Here is a 16,786-nt window from a genome sequence, read left to right as displayed (position 1 = left end):
TCTATATATATATATATAGATATATATATAGATATATATAAAAAATGTTTCCAATCTTCCCACCATAACCAGTCCCGTGGGGACACCTCTAATAGCTAAGGACCTTTCGTTGGAAGGCAGATGCTTAGGAAGTGTGAGATGAGGAGGGTTGAAAGGTTGGTCTTTAACATGGAAAGAAGCTTCCATGCAAATCCAAAGCTTTATTTTGTGTCCAGACACACTTTAAAAAATGGCAGAGATGCATCTATTTAAAAAAAAAACAAAACAAAAAACAAAAAACCAGAAAAATTCCAAGAGGTAAATGGGTTCTTCCTGGGCAGTCACTACATTTCGTGCCTCCGTCTGACTGGATGGGAAAGAATCGAGTGCAGCTTTCTCTCCATTGGCAAGTGAAAGCTCCTGATGCCTGAGATGGTCTTTTGTTGATCAGGGATTTGATTCTGCCGTAGGGAGTTCAGCTCCTTTCTGGCCTGATGCTGAGCAAAGCTGGCTGAAATCACCTGGTGCACAATTTTTATAATGATAATTGGGTGGGGGGGAAACTGATGATATTTTACATATTCATTTTTTAAGAATGATTGCTCATGCCACATGGGTAGGTGATCAGAATTTTGCAAGGCTGCTCCGAGCATCACATTTGAAATGCCTAGATGCCAGGTGAAACTGTCACCCTCCCCAGGAGGTTTAGATTGGCACTTTGTTCCCTACTGGGAGGCAGGGCTCCTGCGTTCAGTCTCGGCTCTGCCACAGAATTGCTGGGTGACTTCGGGCCAAGTCATTTTCCTTCTTCAGGGCGCAGCTTCCTCAGCTGTAAAATGAGGCGAACGCTGTTTTGTGTGAGATTTGGGAAGTGCTTTGAGATCTAAGGAGTGCACGTTGCGATAGGTGCAAACTCCTTCCTCAACAGATACACTGGTCCATTTAGGAGTTACTGTGTGAGGGTCTCTTGGACAAAAATGGCAGCCCTCTCTGCTCTGTGCAAAGATCTTTGGGGCACTTTTCCTGAGGATGTTTGCAGAGTCCTTGGCCAACATTTCCCCCTCACCCACCCATTGGGCAGCACGTTTGTATGCCTCACTCTTATCCTCCACCCCAGAGGTGGCTGCATTTCCACGAGTGCTGCATGTATATAGTTTGTAATGTGTTGTAGCATTAAAGGCCCTGTTTTAGTAAGATAGCCTTATGGCTACCAAACTTCTCTCTCCCTAGCACACTGAAAACCCTGAATCGGGCAGGAATCTGAGCAATCTAATAAAATTCCAGGCAACCTCTGATACAGGAATGGGCTAGTTCTGTACTTTTATGACTTATCGCCTGCTCCGGTGCTTGGCAAATTGTGCCCCAACAGGAGCAGAGCGGAGGGTAGATTTTGCTAGATCAGATTGTTGCATCCTGAATCCTAACCTTGCCTTTCAAGATGCAGTAATTATTCAGTCCTCCCTGATGAGTCAGCCTCTCTGATACTCCCCTCCACCAGAGCTGAAGCTGGAGCCACCTCTGGGATGTGGCAGGATTCTTCTGTATCTTTGGGCCTGCCGAGAGTTAACGATCAGTAACTGACAGGATGGGGCGTTTAGTCTTTTGCCACCGTGACATGGAATGGACAGTGCCTGTGTGACTGAGCTCTTAGCACTTGTTATAGCAGCTTTCATCCCAGGATCTCAAAGCACTTAATTAGTTGGTTCTATTAAGTAAAAGAATCTCTCGAAGCAGGGTAACCCCCAATATATTAGGAATCAGATGAGAGCATCTTAAAAGCAGTTAAAAGCGAGGGGTTTTTGTTTTTTGTTTTTAAAAAGGGTTATTTAAGGTCTCCCTGAAAGGTGCGGGGAATCTTTCTGGAGATGGAAGCTGCTGGGGTAGAAATAAAAGCACTCTGGGGCTGCTTCTCCTTTAAGGCTTTGGAGTTGTGGTTTGGAATTTATCTCCTCTGGGGACCTCAGGCTGGGTCATTAAATGCACAGGCTTCTGGGATGGGTGGTTCTCCGTCAGACTGGCACCAATGTATTTACTGTCCAGCAGAGGCAAAGCCTAATTTATTTATTTGAATAGCAGGCACTGAAAGACTGGCCCGGAGGATGTGCACAGAGCTAACGTGGTGGGGTGGAGGAGACGGGCGCCGGGGCTGACCACGCCTGAAGCCCCGTCATCCTTTCCTTGCTGCGATTACTAGAAGAGTGCCCGAAGCTTCACCCACCCTCCACCCGGTTTCAGTCCCAAAACGATGCGGGCGTGACCTACGTGTGAGATGATCAGAATCGCAGGCTAACCTGGTCCAAAACAGGCCACTGATTCCTTGAAACGAACGGGATCAGGGCCTAATGCTCAGTTACACCAAGGCCTTTACAACCCTCTGCTAGCACAAAAAGACCTTGAAAGTGGCTTGTAAATAACTCCCACTGTAATGGGGCCAAGGTGGCATCTGGTCTGGTCCACACACGGGTTTTGTACCAGTATTGTACTGTTTCAGGTAGGGGTGTGACTTTTGACTGATGCAGTTATATTAGTACAATGCCTACTGTGGATACAGTGATACCAGTAGAAAGATATGAGAAGGGAAATAAGCAATACTGGTATAAGCACCTTTCTGCCAGTAAACCTGCATCCACAGTAGAGGGTTTGTACCCCTTTAACTATTCCGGGACAGGTAAAGGGGTCCAATGCCCTAATGTGGACAAGGCCTTAACACTGAGGGTTGTTGATTGTTCCTAGCCAGTCCCAGCCCTGTGATCTGAAACATATTACATGGGTCAGTCTCAATCAATCCCTATTCCCCAGCTATATAGAGTCAAGTATATGGATATAAAGTAAATATCGGTGTGTACTACCCAGCTCCTCCAGCTTAGCAGAGTCTAGAACGGGCACCTTTCAGCCATTCTCCTGTTTTTTAAATGCACAGTTCAAAATGAAAAGAGATTCTAGTCCTTTTATTTTGAAAGCACTTTTTAGATTTTATTTTAATTTTAAAGTGAGAGCAGGTTTGGCCGAATGTAAACTGGAGAAGGAGTGAGAGGGGAGTGTGTGAACTGGGGGGGGAGGGCGGGGGGGTTGTAGGGGAGAGAAAGATGGATGTTTATTTAATGCAGAAAAAGCAATAAAAATTTAAAAAACCATTATTAAAAAAACATAAAAAAAAACAACCAAGAAGTCTTAGCACTTTGCGATGGAACGGGTACTTCGAAATCACTTTATCTTAATTTAAAAAGCAAAAGCGAAACATGTTTACAAGTTGAAACCAACTTCTATGGAAAAAAAATTATTATTAAAAAAAAATTCCTAAATTTATTTTTGTAAGAAAAAAAAGTGTATATATATATTAAAAAAACAAAACAAACCCCAGCCTAGGCAGAATCCAATGTCTATTTCATGGAATAATAAAACAAAAAGATATCCAATGAGAGGAAGGATGCTAATTAGGTTCTGTGACATGACCTGAAAATAAACCCCTCAGAAGTGATTGCACTTCACAAAACGGAAGCTTGAATATTAGGCAGGAATCATGGGTGTTTTTGTTTTTGTATTTTTTTCCTTCTATTTTCCTTTTTTTTTTTTTTAATTTGTTTGTTTGTTTCTTAAATGTCTTATAGCCAGTGCTAGCCCAGATGTCTCTCCCAGCTTCCCCCATGCCCCTCCTGCCCCCAGGAGCAACTTAGCTTGTGTAGCAAGGAGGAAAGAAAGTGTCTGAACTGCTGGGTGATGTACTTGATCAGGGGGAAAGGACCATGGGACGGGGCAGCCCCTGTGTTCTTCCTTATTTCATTTCTTTTCCGAGGGATACTCAGCCAGGCTTGGGTAGACGATGAGATATGTCTCCTGGGTATAGAGCTCAAAGCCAAAAGCATACTCGGTCTTTGAAGTTAAATCTAGCGTTCCCAGCTCTGCCTCCTGCCACCCCACTGTTTGGAGAGCAGTAGACGTGTTTCTAGCATGAAGCAGGGATTCAGGTTTGAAGTCAGTTTGTTGATATCTAATTCAGGATAGAGTCTTTTGTGGCTTGATAATGCACATAAACCCTCCTCCTCCCCACTTGCCATGAGCCCAGTGACTATTCCAGAATCAGATGCTCAGAATGGGGGGGAGACCCACCTTACAAATTAAATACAAAGAAAACAAAGTATCAAAAATAATATCCCCCACTGCTTTTCTTTACCAACCGATCGGCTGGTAGCCAGATCTTTGCCTCACAGGAGCATCCTGCTTCTGGCGTAATGTAACCCCCCCCCCAAAATTTCACAGCAGGGAATTTTTTTCCCCCCCAAGGGTGAAGAGAATAAAAGGGATACAAAACCTGGCACTCCTGACTCAGCGTTTCCCCCGGGGCCTAGGCCCGGCCTCGTGTCTGAACGTGGGCTCGCTCCAGGGGACACGGACACCTCTGGGCTGGTGCCTTTGTTTTCAGGCTCTAGCTCCTGTTTGCAGAGCACGAGGCTGGGCTCGGAGGCGCTGTAAGATCAGTGCCGAGGAGACAAACTGTTGGGAGAATGTGCCCTGCCCTCAAGGGGATGGAATTGATGACCTAGGAGATCTCTTCACCTTTGACTCTTCTGATCCCATGACAGTTGAGATACATTTTAATAAGATGGCTCAATAGTCAGTTGCATTTAGTGCCGGAAGCAGGTGTCCCATCTATTAAACTGCAGGGGTTGGAGGCTGTCTGTCAGCGGAAATGTACAGCCAAAGGAGGGACCATATGTCTCCATGCAGCAGGCAACTAAGGGTGACTCTGAAAATATCTTGCTGCCCCAAATCCAATCCCAGTTTCTCTGTCGTGTTGGCGACAGCGCAGATGCTGGGTTCTTCCTCCATGCTGTAAAACACCTTAATCCTGGCCCCCGCCTTCCCATCCCAAAGAGAGCGGAGTGGAGTGTCCCATGACCCGGGCACTAGCTGGATGTGGCAAGCCACCTCTTCCAGGGATGAACCTCTGCTTAGCACTGGCTACCTATTGCATATGCAAAAACTAGTGTGGACTTGTAAATAGACAGTTACTTGAGGTTCTTTATTGTAATCAAAAGTTGTGGTATCTCTCTTCTTGTTTGTGTTACCCCTTCTCTGCCCCCACCACCTTTTAAAGCTTGTGTTTCTCTCCAAACCTCCTTCTGCCATTTCAGGGAGGGGAGAATCGCCCCCCTCCAAAATGGACAGGAAAAAAAAAAAGTCTCAGGATTCTTGTTGGAGAGAGCGAGTCAGACACCTAGATTCCTTGTAAGAAATGAGAGCAGCCCTGGGGCCTTGACAATCCCACCCTGCCCACCCCCCATCTTGGAGATCCCAGGGTGAGCCACTTTGGAGGTGCTCTCTGCTTCTGAGAATGAACAAACAGGGACGGGACTGTTCTTAAGGGCAAAAGTCCTGTCCCTTCCTCTGTGAAATCTGCACAGCAGAGCTGGGGCCTGAATTAAAAGCCCAGATCCCAGTTCCAATCCCAGGGCCCCCACCCAAAGCAGAACAATCCCACACTTTGGGATAGATCCCGTGGGGAGCTGGAGCAGAAAACTCCCCGGTCAGTCGGTTAACTGTGCTGATCCGGCGTTCTGGTCTGTGGTTTGGGTTGGGATCCATCTCTGCTACAAGCCAGGGGGTATCCTTCTACCCCCAGAGGAACAGAGGGCAGCTTCCGCATGATGTAGGATGGCACTACAGCTGCCCTCCACGCCCCCTGACCCACACCTTGCCAGTGTCCTCTCTCCAGAGCGAACCTCCTCTCCCTGTCCCCTGGGGGCCCCTTTGCAGAGGTGGGTTTGGAGGCAGATCAGCGATGGCTTCTGAACAGAGATACCGCACCTTATATGTGATATGAGATGCTTTTACCTTTATTAGAGAGCCGGGGAGCTGCCGCGTGAGCTTTGATTGATACATGAGTGCCGGCAACACTTTAGCACAAGCCTTGATAAGTTTGCACTAAAAACCAACCAACCGATCTTCTCCCTTCTCCGTGTAGGGAGGCGTTGCCTCCACATACATTCTGCCTTAACTTTCTGACCTGTCTTACTCTATGTACCAACCGACGATGAACAGACTAGTGCATGCAAAACCTCCCCAATCATATACTGTATATAAGCATTGATTCTTATTGTTGTTAAGGTTATTATTATTCTTTTGAAATTCAGGTTGTGATAAAGTGTTGCCAAAGATACTGCTGAATTATGACGTTTCAGGAAAAAAACCCAACCCAACCCATAACTCCTACGAAACAAACAGACAACACAGTGGACTTTTTAGTACTGCCTCTCTTCGTTTCTTGGTACAAAACAAACCCTGTAATTTCAGTTGTGGTATAACTGTGTGTGTGGGTATGCGTGTCTCAGACAGTGGGTTCCCCTAGACTGGGGGGATGCCTGGGTTGTCCAACCACCCTAAATGGGGCTTTATCCCCCTGGTGATCAGCAGTAGGGGTTTCACGGGGGCCATTGGAGAGCTCTCTTGCTTTTGAGGCTAGTTAAGGATCCTAATTGCACAGCCATGGGATCATAGCTTCTACACCGGTGCCAATCAGGAAGAACGCCCTTTGAAGTCAGCAGTGTTAGTGGGCTCCGAAACAGGCCTGGGGTTTTTGACACTAAAGACAAAACATTGGTGTGGTCCCATCACCCTCTAGTGTTGTGGGAGGAAAGCACAGATTGTCCAATGCCTCTGACCCGCCCCCCCAGTCTAGAAGGAAACCTGCAGAGACGCACATACTGTCCCGTGTCTCCCAGCCATGGTGGGATACAGAGAAGCCACCTCTGCTTGCACCTCTGCTCTAGGAAACCATGGATTTGGGTTGCGCCCAAGGCTGTCAGACTCACTGAGGGAATGCTATTGTTGTTGTTTTAGGTTGTTATCTCCTCCCTTCTTTTCCCTTCTCCTCCCCCCGCCCTCCCCACATGAAACCAGTGAATGTAAACCCGTGACCATGGCGAAGGGTTAAGGAAGGCGGGGAGAGGTACGGGCAGAGCTGCCCAGCTGTGTTGTAAAAGATCCTGTTTGTGTCCGGGCCTAACGGTGATGAGATCAGAACCGTGAGTTCCAGCGATTTCTTCAGTCAATACCAAAGTATACTCCACCCTCACTGCAGAGCTCTCTCTGGGGGGGCAGAAAGGATTTCTGATGGGACCCCTTTCCCACAGACCGGGATTCGTTCTTCGATTGGCTGCTGCCCCAGCCCGCATGGGGAACTTCCTGGGGGTGATGAAACAGCAGGTGTTGGGTGGGCCGAGATCCTAGTGCTGCGGTAGCTGCCTGACGTGAGCGTGGGGTGTATTTTCCTCTCCATTTGTCATACTCTAGCCCCCCCTTCCCCTTCTCTGAGCTCCTTTTAAAGATGCTGCATCTTCTTGCTGAAACCCTACCCCAGTCTCTGCTGGACACGTGTGAATCGACAGCTTTGCCTACAAAAACGGAAAACCAACCACGCCCAGGTAGAGCTTGGGCTGGGCGGGGGCTGTCCCCAGTTCTGAATTTGGGAGAAGGCGGGGGCGGAGAGACAAAGGAGTCACATCTCAGAGCAAAACCATGCGGTGGGGGCGGCACAGCTGCCCCCATCCATCGCTGTCATGGGGGAGCATCACATGTCCAGTCTGCCCTAGTGTGGTTGCAGCCAAGGAAGCTGCCCGCTCTTCCAACCCAGAACTCGAATCACCTGCCCCAGAGCGGGGATCTGAGTAAATGGCAGAGACTCTACTTTCCCCCAGGCCTTAAACAAGAAAGAGGGATGCAGCATCTTAGAGGTGCAGGAGGTTTCTTTGCACTAACGGGACCCATTAGACTCAGTGGGAAGTATGTTCTGTTGCACATGGGAGCTAGGCTAGCGGCTGTTTCTAGGCGAGCCCAGGCTGTTGGGGAATGGGGAGAGGGCTTTCCTAGCCATTTCCCTCATTTCTTGGGGGCTGATTTCTGCATGCAAAGGGCTCCTTTTCCTTTAGCATTTGCTGTTTAATGCTGCAAGGGAATTTTCTCCCTTTTATCCTCTCCCTTCCAAAGCTCTCATCAGCCACAGCTACCCTCAGAGCCTGCGGAGCCCAGCTCCAAGGGAAGAGGGGGATAGGTTGAAAACCCGGAGGGAGAGTGGGGTGTGGCGGGGGCACATGGAGGTTTCTGAGCAGTGTAGGTATTAAGCCATTGGGACAGCTCCTCAAGGGATGGGTGGATTCTCCGTCACGTGGTATTTTTAAATTGAGATTGGCTGTTTCCAATAAGATTACACCATTGTTCAGCCACAGGGTGCCGGCTGGAAGCAGGAATGGTCAGCCTGAGCAACCATAACAGTCCCTTGAAATTGACAAACCGTCGTAAGTCCCTACATCCTCCCACAACATTTGGGATGCTTGAAATAACCCCGCCTTGAGCCTATCCGTCAGGTTAGCAAACCAAAAGCTCTGTCTGTATTCTCAAAATGCCGGTGTGAGGAGCATTCGGGAGGCCTGATTCGACTATTTAAAAAAATCTATATATATTTATATTTTTGATTTATTATGAAAGTTTTATTTAAATAAAGAGGAACACTTTTTAAAGAGCAGGTAGCAGATTTAGCTTCCTAGTTGGGAACCTATGTGGGTAGCATTTGTACTGCCTGGGACAAGTAACGAGATGCTGTATTGAAGCTATGTTTTCTAAAAATATATATATATATATATTAATATATATATATACACACACACAGAGATTAATCTTTAATGTGAGGTGGGTAGATTTTAAACTCTCCCATCACCTCCCCAGAAATCATCTGATTTGATACCAGGAGGAAGAAAGAGAATACTAAGGATAGGCCCACATTTCCTGCGTCTTTATATATAAACAAACAAACAAAGAAAAAAGAATTCTATATATAAAGCACTCGCAAGTTTCATCAGTTTTATGTGTAAACTACTTTGTGTGGTATCTGGGTAATGAGCGAGGCAAGAAAAGCACAGAAAAGACATTCCATAGATTGTAACTTTGGTAGTTCTTTATAAAGTGTGGGAGACGAGAAAAAAAAATAATAAAAAAATGCACTTTTTGGGGGCGTTAAAAAAAATAAAAGATATATATTAAAAATATAAAAATGCAACAGTTTTTTCTTCTTGTATATAAGAACCACTAAACCCCAACAAACAGCAATGTAACAATCTGCCCGTTACGAACGTGGGGGTAGTTTTTGTTTTTTTTTTAAACTTGTTTGAAATCAAAAGAGAAGAAAAGAAAAACTATAGCTATATAAAAACTGCCAGTTTCTGGGCTAAAATTTGAGGCGAGCTAGGATCCTGGTGGGGCGAGAGGCAGCAGCTAACACGCGCACTCCTGGCATGTCACCAAATGCATGGCAATTCCAATCCCAATCCCTCATGATGCCCCAGTACTTTCCCCTGCTTTCCTCAGGGGGGAGAGTTTAGGCCTCATTGCAGCTGCTGTTCACCCCAGAGCAGAGAGGCTAACACCTCTAATGGCCCGGAGGCCTTGTACGAACTCCTTTGCACCAGGATGAATGTCACCCTGGGATCCAAAGACAGGCAATGACAGCAGGCTGTGGCCTTGAGCTGAACTGGTGCACGGGCCTAGCAGATGCCACAAGACAGTGGATCAGATGCAGAGAACAACCCTCTTATGCCTCCCAGGTGTACAAAGCTCACCCCTCACATCCTGGTCATTAGCTGGCGTAAATCACCTGTGGCTCTCTGGACTGAATGGAGTGAAGCCGATTTACACCGGCTGAGGGGCCTGCAGCGGGTCAGGGGAAATTGTTCTGACAAGTGTTTTCATTGGAGCTGATTTCCCTTTTTGTTGATTTCGCTTTTATTTGGATTTGGGCTGTGCAGGATCAAGCCCGGCAGAAGGAGGTTTGGAGCTTTGTTAACTAGGTTGCTGTTCTTGGATTCTTTCTACTCCTTTCCCCCCAGCGCTGAGCTTGGAACACTGTTGGGGGAAATGCGGGGGGCAGAAGGATGGAGATTTGGGTTTTATATCCATGCTCTTGGCTTTGTTTGCTGAAGGAGGGCAGGGGAGTCTTTGGATGGGGCCATTGCTTGGTCGTTTGCCTGCATCCCGCTCCTCAAGCTCACTGCACTTTGGCTAACGGCTCTTTTTGAAAGCTGCCTGTCTCACCCAGGTCCTGTTTGGTGGGCGCCTCGCAGCTGGACTTGTGACTTGTTGCACAGTGACCAGCCACTTTGGACTCTCCTTTCTGTCCAGCGCTGTTTATATGAGGGAGCTGATCCCATTCGCCCCAGATGTGGGTCTGGCAAGTCAAATCCCAGTGCTGAGGAAGCCAAGCGTAGGTGGGGGTGGAGGCAGGTCTGCTTTTCAGACCTACCACGCCAGTGGGTGCCTGAGACCACTGAAAATTAGTCCCCAAGACTGTGGGGCACAATCCTCAGCTGATGTAAATCCGCATCACTCAGTTGAAGCCAGTGGGCCGATGCTGGTTTACGCCAGCTGAGGATCCAGCCCTGGGTCTACACTGTGAAAACGACCTGTGTTGGAAAGCGGGTGGCCGGCATGGCTTTTCCCCACTACTGCACTCCTGTCAGCGTTCTCCCCTGGATCAGGATCTGAACAGCACTGTGGATCTGTCCTGGTTGGTTCCTTCTGCGATAGGGGGTGTTGATCTCAGTCCTGGCCCGGTAAGACAGCCCATTCCCAACCCCAGCTGGACGGAGGCCAGGAGGGGCTGGTAAAGTTTTGGGGCCAAACTCTACCCAGTGGTACCAGGTCAGTGGCTGGGGCTGGAAGCTGGAGTAGAATCAGAATCTGGCCCTTTGGTAGTCCTGGTATTGGAGAGAGGCACGTTTCTCCCAAGCTACCTGGCACTAGTGACAAAATAACTCAGAGCACTTTGCCTGAACTATTAGGTCCCATCTGAGGTTCTGCTTGGAGTCTGCTGGGTTCTAATGCAAACCGTGTGCCTGGCCTGGCCAATTCCCCAAAACCAGCCCCCAGCCCGAGCAGGGAAAGGTCGAGGGCTTTGGAACCCGCTTAGTGCCCATCCTGGCTGGGCAGAGTCTCACAGCAGTCGATGGACCAGTTTTTGCCAGCATAGACAAGGCCTTAGTGAGCTCAGGGCCCTGACTGAGCCAATAGATTCACAGAAGTTTGGGATTATTCACCGCCCACACCTGGGTCAAACGCCCATCTGTCCTGCCCTGTACTAACTGCTGGGAAACACCAAGTCACCGCCCCAGAAGCTAACCGCCTGGGTTGATTTTAATTGTTCTAGTTTGGTTTGGGACCGTCTAACCTGCCTGCAATTGGAAACGATGGAGGGATCCCTGCCAGTTTGGTTCTATCCCAGGCCCCAAGATGAATCCCAAAGTCCTTTTGCAGGAAAAACTTACACGGAAGTGAGGACTGGAGAGTGGAAGAGGCCAGTGGCAGCGAGCCTGGGAAGGGGACAGGGGTGACACTTAGATTGGAAATCAGGCATTTGACTTCCTGGCTAAAGACCAGAGTGGACTTGCCTCACCATTCACTTCAGTTGGGCTTTTTCTCCCCTAGAGAGCAGGAGGGTCCTGGAGGGTCTGCTCAGGAAGGGAGTGTTTTCAGTCACCTTCCTGGGGTGGATCCACTTGTTTTAAACTGGCTCAGTTCGGCAGCAGGCCCGAATTCCCCTCCCCACCCACCCTAGAAGAAAGAAACCAACCAATGACTCCACCCCAGCCCCAGAATAAGCGAAGAACCCGACTCATTTTGCCCAGGATCTAGCAGCAAAAATGCATCTTCCTAGCAAACACCCTTTTAAAACCCAAGCGACAAGGTGAGCGCGGTCACATTTTGTCTGGGCCCGAGTTCCGATGGTGGAAAAAAGTCAAGCCGTCGGGCCCACCGCACAGCTGTGTGGCTCGGATGCTTGGCTCGCTCCCCACCAGCCGCTGGTCCAATAGAAGATGTGACCTTGCCCACCTTGTGGCTCGAGTAGCCGGGGCCGACACAACAATTTAAAAATCAAGTCAGGTGTCTTCCCCGCCCTGCCCATCTCCTGCTGAAACTGACAATGACCCCGGGGATGCTGAAGCAGTGACGCTCCCACCCCGCCTCCCCATAAAGTAGCTCCCTCCTGTAAATGGATGATCGCAGTAGCGCCAGATTTCACTGCGGTACCTGCTCCAAACTGCAGAGGAGGAGAGCTGCACTGGCTCTCCGATGGCCTTGAACCCGTCTTTCCAGGCCCGTTACCCTCAGAGTGTGTCTGCCCTAAGCGCCGGCAGTTAACGGTGATGCTCTCTGGGCTGCCCTGGGACGCGGGGCTCAGGCCGATTCCGGGCTCCCCCACGTCGCTCTGGAGTCGTCGTGTCTCCTTTATGATTTGACTAGTGACAGATGGTCAGGGCAGCTGCTAATGCTCAAAGGGAAGCGGGCTGGAGAAGGCCTGGCTGGTTTTCTGGGAGACCTGGGTGTTTTTTTTTTTATTAATCGATGTCTAGGCTGGGGCAGCCGACACTAATTTCAAGTCTGGGCAGGCCACGTTCCCGTCCCCTGGATTTTCTGTCTTGTAAGGAGACGCCTGTTGAAACGCTGCATTTGATTCTTTTCTACTCTTGTTCAGGATTGGTTGCGGACTAAAATGAACTCAGTTGTATGTTCCTTTCCATCTGTTGTACTGTAATAGAGAAATGGTCATTTTTGCACTAATAGATTGTTTTCTCTCTGACTTCCGGCATCTGCTCTGTTTACTTGTGTCCGACTCTCATTCCCGTGGCTGCTTCCTCATGACCATTGGCATTCACTACTTGCACGTGGCTCCGCTTGCACGGGGAGTTGTGGCTCACGCCCTTGCGGCCAGTTCCTGCCGTCCCTGTGCGAGCGCTAGGGCACCTGAGAGCTCCCTGTATAACCAGAGCTTTCCCAGTGCCACCTGCTGGAAACGGGCCCCGCAGCCCATGCTCCTGCAGTGCCTCCTGCTGGAAGCATCTTCACGGGCGTTCCTCCCACCCCAGCACCTGCTGGGGGAGGCTGAGACTGGAGAAGCTCTGAACTCTCCCGTCTGCTCCCCTACAAATCAGCTTTGCAACCCCACTCCTGAGAGCTTCTGCCCTGTGACAGGCAGGGGAAATAAGGAAATCAAATGCCATTGACCCACATGGCTCGCCAGCCCAGTTCCACCAGCTCCCCCCAAAGGAGGGAGGCTGGACCGCCGCTACCACTCCCCTTCCACTAAGACGCTCCAAAGCAGCAGGACCCCAGCAGGGGCAGGGGCTCCTCTCCCCCCCCAGCAGCCCGTGCGGGGAGGGGATGCACCGCGCTGGATGGTGCAGTGATCAGGGTGCGAGCTGGGGGCTCAGGAGGTCTCTGTGCGAGGCCAGCGCTGCCACAGCCTGTCTGTGTTGTGACCTGAGGCAAGTAGGGTAGGCCCTGATTCCCCCCGAGCCCTGCCGCAGAGGTGGGGGCGGGGGCTTTGCTGCAGGAGAAGGTGGCGCGGGGCAATATAAGGACCTCTGGGAGATGCCAACTCAGCCCCCTCCCCCCCCGCGCTCTGCAGTGACTCCTTGTGGTGGGAGCTGGAATAAACCCAGCAAGTGCCCGGTACCTGGCCCTGTGCAGCTGATGGCCTCTGCTGGTTGGAACGCGGGGCAGGGGGGCGGGGGGGAGGTGTTCCTCCCCACCCCTGCCTCTTGCTTATTTATTGGGTGACACAATGTGGCCCATCTTTGCTTATTGTCTTAAAGGAGCTTTCCCGGCGCTCAGCGCTCTAAGCCGCTTGCCGGCGCTGGCAAGAAATGCGAGGTGATGCTGCCGATGCCGGGATAGAAACACAAAGCACGAGTGTAATCCTCGTTTTGCTCAGCTTACTGCCTGAGCGGCTGCTAAGGCCCCCCCCCCCCCCGGTGCAGCGTGTTAAGGAGCTGGGCCGGATCCGCTGCTGAGCGCAGAGCAACCTGTCGCCCAGCAGGAACGTGGCAGCATATGGCACGGGCTTAACGAGCCCCCCCCGGGGGCTCAGCTGTGGGCCAGGGCCGGGAGTCAGCAGCCCCGCTGCCGGCCCTTCACAAAAGTGGGGGGGGGGCTGTGCATTAAGGCAGCCATTAAAACAGCAGGGACGGACGGAGCAACACCGCCCAGGGCGGTCAGGCGTGGTTTTTGTAGAAGGCCCACGGGCCATAAAGGCTCAACAGGCCGGGGCAGCGTTGGCCTGATGCACAGGATGGGGGCAGGGCCACATCCATGAGCAAAAATGAAACTAATCCCACAGCCAGGCCGAGAACCTGGGGCCTGACTTTCGTTCCTCTGCTCCAGGAGCCCTGCCGCCCATCCCTGGCCCCCGCCCACCCCTTTCCCACCCGCCCGCTTTATGTCAGCCAACGCAAGCACCGGTTTCTCAGCCGCGCCAGGCCGCTCCCTGCCTCGGAGCACTGCCCCGCGTCATGTTACCCCACGGATGGAGTCGCCCTGAAGCTCCAGCACCCTTCCCGCCCCCCCTAGTTGTGTGCTGCCCCTGGCAAGGGTCGGGCCACTCACGCTCCCCTCCCCCTCACGGCTGGGGTCTTGGGTTCAGCTGACGCCCCCCTGGAGCGCAGTCTCGCCAGCCCCAGTGTGGCAGCGGGGAGGGCTGTGGGGGGGTGGCAGGGCGTGTGCGCCAGGCATGGCTGTGCTGATTAACCCGGGGTCTGCCCGGCCCTGGCTGGCTGGCTGAGGGCCCCACGCATTAAAAATCTGCAGCTGATCCACCTGGGCTGGGGGGGTGGGCTGCTCACGCCATCGTACAGCCGGGGAACTCCACGCAGCCGAGCCCATCGCTGGCAGGGAACCCAGGTGCTGCATTTCCACGGCCCTCTCCCCGGGGACGCAGCACTACCCCCCCTCCGGCGCCCCTGCAGCTGCCCTGCTGCTGCTGGGGGCGTTTACACTTTGCCCAGCAGCACCTCGGGCCGTGCCTGGCACAGCTCAGTCCCCCCCCCCAGGCTATTTCAGAGCAGCAGTGGGGGCAGGGGATTGGACCAAGCCCTGCACCCGGAGGGGCCAGCTCACCCTGGCTGCCGCTAGATAATCTGGGTGGCCTGCACTTTGGGGGTGTTGGGATGACCCCCCCAAAAACTAAAGCGCCTACATAGGCATTAAGGGCCCCCCCCAAAGCCCGTCCCTATACAAGCAGGTTTGCCTGGACGGCCAAGGGCTGCAGCCGCCCCCCCCCCCCGCTTCCCCCCACCTCAGAGTTGGCCCTGGAGCTATGGCATGTGCCCAGCTCTGGCCACTTGTTCTCGCCCCCCCCCCCAGCCCGAAGGTGGGGCCTGCCTGAGAACAGGAAACCCTGGGCGGGTGGGGGTTTGCCCTGGGAGAGGCCACGCCAGGGCCTGGGGGAACTGGGGGTGGGACACACAGCTGTGTCATGCTTACATAACTGTGGTCGGGAGTCAGCAGGAACGCAGGCCCTGCGAAACCCGTGGGATTGGGTAACACTTCCTGCCCTTTGCCTTTGAACAGCATGCCGGGCCCCCCCCTCCCACGAGGCGGCCAAGGGCAGATGCTGGTGCAAAGCAACTGCCCCGGGTGGAACGTGCACCAGAGCCCAGCTGGCCCCTCACTAGCCTGGCCTCGCACAGGCAGCATCGCCAATGCTTAAGCCCCAGCACCTCTGGGCTTGGCAGTTCAGAGCCCCTCCTGCCCCCCCGGCACGTCAGGGCTTGGCCGTTCAGAGCCCCCCCGGCACCTCTGGGCTTGCAGCGTCAGTTATGAAAGTAAAATAATTGCCCCTCTTTCATTACAAATTAAGCACTGGGTGTATTGGGCCCTGGGGTAGACATGCCAGAGGGAAGACTCAGCAATGGAGACTCCAACAACGTGCTGCAGGGCGCGAACGGGCGAGACAGGAGAGGAAAGACAGTCAGATGGTTTGGTGCCAGCCCAGGTCTTGGGACCTCTGGGTTTAGGTCTCCTTGCTGAGTGACCCTAGGCAGGTTGCCTAGACCCACATCCTCAAAGGTATGTAGGCACCTAACTCCCATTGGACCCCATGGAGGAGCTAGGCCATAGGCGCTGTGTGCGTCGGTCCTGTCCCATGGGGACTACAACTCTGCCCGCCCGCACAGGGGCAAGGGGAGGAGAGAGGCATTACAGATTCAAGGGTGCAGTGTGGGGAGACATGCCCCAGCCCCGGGGAGCTCCTGAGTGCTGCATCGTCAGCTTCACGAACACAGAGATTAGAGTCTCTAGAACTCCAGGGCTGCTGGTATTAGGAGCGGGGCAGTAACACCCAAAGGCCCCACCCAAGAGCAGGGCGCTGCACGGACACTGAACGAGAGAGTCCCTGGCCGAGGGATTCAGCCTAAAGGGGGCAGGATGGGGAGCAGATTCCTCAAGGATCCAGCGGTGGGATTAGAACTCAGCTCTCCTGCGGCTAGCAGGTGGCCCTATGCCCCGGTCAGGCAGCCTCCGTCTCGTGGGGCTCAGCGGGTCAGAAGATGAAGGCTATGCAACTACAGGGCTACGTTAGGGGAGTCAGGAGCTGGCTCTTTACCTAGAGAAATGGCTCCCTGGTGGGAGGGGGGCCGGACATGCTGTTCAAAGGCCAAGGGCAGGAAGTGTTACCCAAGTGTTACCCCTGGGCAATCGCAGCAGCTCTGCTCCACCTGCACTGCCGGGGCTCTGACACTGACCTTAGACAAGCCGCTGCCCTGCTCGCTGCCTCAGTTTCCCCACCAGTATCCTGGGACAATGCTACTGACCCGCCTCCTGGGAGGTTGGAGGTTTGGGATGGGAAGGTGCTTCCTCATACTGCCAGGCCCCAGGAAGTCCAGCCCAAGCTGGGTGTTGGAGGGAGACAGGCAGACACCTTTAAGCATCCCCACCCCCCTCAGTAGCCAAAGGCACCAGGGGTGATGCTGCAACTCTCCCCACCCCC

The 16,786-nt window shown here is 52.3% G+C and overlaps 1 protein-coding gene and 1 long non-coding RNA gene across 3 annotated transcripts in view; one reads left to right on the top strand and one right to left on the bottom strand.

The window, feature by feature from the left end:
* Nucleotides 1-9,023, top strand: part of ZBTB7A (zinc finger and BTB domain containing 7A) — a 34,171-nt gene extending 25,148 nt beyond the window's left edge. For both annotated transcript variants that reach the window (XM_043502452.1, XM_043502451.1), the window contains exon 4: nt 44-9,023. The gene's annotated coding sequence lies outside the window, so the exon portion shown is untranslated. The remainder of the gene's footprint in view (nt 1-43) is intronic.
* Nucleotides 7,269-14,159, bottom strand: LOC122457449. The gene is made up of 2 exons (XR_006276969.1): nt 12,052-14,159; nt 7,269-11,333 (listed from the first exon to the last, which is right to left on the bottom strand). It is a non-coding gene; the product is annotated as an uncharacterized LOC122457449 (long non-coding RNA).
* Nucleotides 14,160-16,786: the final 2,627 nt, after the last annotated feature.

The sequence above is a fragment of the Dermochelys coriacea genome, chromosome 25 (genome assembly GCF_009764565.3).
Source record: "Dermochelys coriacea isolate rDerCor1 chromosome 25, rDerCor1.pri.v4, whole genome shotgun sequence".
NCBI lineage: Eukaryota > Metazoa > Chordata > Testudines > Dermochelyidae > Dermochelys > Dermochelys coriacea.
This window is presented reverse-complemented; position numbering and strand designations above follow the sequence as displayed.